Source organism: Orycteropus afer, unplaced genomic scaffold (genome assembly GCF_000298275.1).
Source record: "Orycteropus afer afer isolate SDZICR_OR568_19922 unplaced genomic scaffold, OryAfe1.0 scaffold00091, whole genome shotgun sequence".
Lineage (NCBI taxonomy): Eukaryota > Metazoa > Chordata > Mammalia > Tubulidentata > Orycteropodidae > Orycteropus > Orycteropus afer.
The window spans coordinates 5,978,766-5,980,904 of NW_006921678.1; positions in this window are offsets into that span (position 1 = coordinate 5,978,766).

A 2,139-nucleotide genomic window follows, 5' to 3' on the forward strand; every position below is an offset into this window, starting at 1 on the left:
ATTGTTTGATATTATTGGTTGGTGTTAAATAAATTATTGTTAAATGTATTACCAAACTGTCATCCTAAACTTTAGTAAAAATGCAAGCAAATAACAAAGTAGTTGTTTTTAATGGAAAAAAAAAAGTACTTATTTTATAATTCAGTGATCTTCAAATTCAGGCAGTCAGAGGGGAGAGCTTATTAATAATTATTTAGTATAATTTAGAACACTCATTAGCTTAATCTGTGAGCTGATGCTCAGGTATTTAAAGTAAACCTTTAAAAAACACTGAGGATAAAATAAAATATTACATATGTGCATTAGAATCCTGTTTTTTTGCAAACTGAATTTCTATGCAACTTTTCTTTAATTCAAGGAGTCAGCTCAATTAATTCAACTCAAGAATTGAAAATGCTTATCTCACTAATTTTTCTCTGTTGTTGTTGTTATGTACCGTGGAGTCAGACCCGACTCTTAGTGATCCCTCCTTGGGTTTCCGAGCCAGTATCACTACAGAAGTAGATTGCCCAACCTTCCTTCTGAAGAGTGGCTGGTGGGTTTGAACCACCAGCCTTTTGGTTAGCAGTCAAGTGCCTTAGGCACAATGCTACCAGAGCTCCTAATTTTTCTCTAGTAAATAAAATGTTGAGTTGCATAAGCATACACTAAACCCTATATTTTTAAACTTTTTAAATATAAATAAGGCAAAATATGATTTTTAGATGTTACAAAATCAAATCCCTCCTAAACACAGTGAGTTTTCATGGAAATATTTCACTTTCTGAAGATGGAGACTTCTAACGAAGAGTCTGACAAAGTTCTGGTTACCCAGGTGATACTGAGTGTTTTTTTCTAAACAAAACATCTCCCCTCCAGAGTCTAAGGGTTGAAGTGTATGAGAAATCCCTGATGGAAGTAAAAAGAATTAAAGGTAAAACTATGAAAATTAGGTAGCACAACTTTTGGGGAAAATAAAATCCATAAAGGAAATAATTATCAAACTTAAAAATAGGCCCATGAATAGAATCCCCTCATTTACCTGTATTTTCAGTATCAACTATGTTGACATCATGGAGAACTGTCAAGAGAGCTGACATTCTTAGAAGACATAACATCACCTGTAACCTTTAAAGAAAGCTGCTTTTTAAAAACCCTAAAGGCAGAGTGGTCAGACTGGCATTTGTACAGTGTGGTGGGAGATGTTAAAACAGCAGTGCATGGAACCCTTCCAAGCAATTTTTATGCCACAGACATTGAAGGCTTTGGAAAGAAATCTATAAGTAGTGATTTGTCCCCATTTATGTAAAGTGGAATAATTTCAGACATTTTTTCCAAGATCAGAAAGTGCTATAACCAAAGTGAATAATAAAAAAATGGAATTTTTTGCTTTGATGCATACATCTCTGAGGATATTATTTTTAAAGCTAACATTTATTTCTTCATTCTTCACAGAACTGAGGTCCAATTTTATAACTTTGCAAATTTTTTCAATCACTTTCTTTGGTGTAACAATTACAAGTGCAACACATTTGTAATAAAACTGTCAGCCATGGTTCAATTCAAAATGTATCATGGGGAAGTCAGGTTTTCTGAAGTGGGAAAATTCTGGTACTTTTTTATTTTAGAAGAAATCAAAGTAGACTCACAGAGCAGTTAAGAATCAAATAGTAATTTGCCCAAAGTCACAAAAGTTTTTAATACAACTTCATAATTAAAAACTAAAATTCAAGGGTACTTCTAAATTATTGTCTACCTTTTAGAGCTGATATTGATATGCTATGAGTTCTGGTAGAGTAATGCCTAAGGTACTTGACTGCTAACCAGAAGGCTGACAATTCAAACCCATCAGTCACTCCTCAAAAGGAAGGTTGGGCAATCTACTTTCGTAGTGATACTGCCTTGGCAACGCAAGGAGGGGTTGCTATGAGTCAGGTCCAACTCAACGGCACGTAACAACAACAGGAACCTTGGTGGCACAGTGGTTAAGCACTTGGATGCTAACTGAAAGGTCATCAGTTTGAACCCACCAGTGCTTCCACAGGAGAAAGATGTGGCAATCTGCTGCTATAAGGATTAACAGCTTTAGAAATCTGCAGGGCATTTCTACTCTGTCTCATGTGGCTGTTATTGTTGTTGTTATGTGCCATCGAGTCGGAC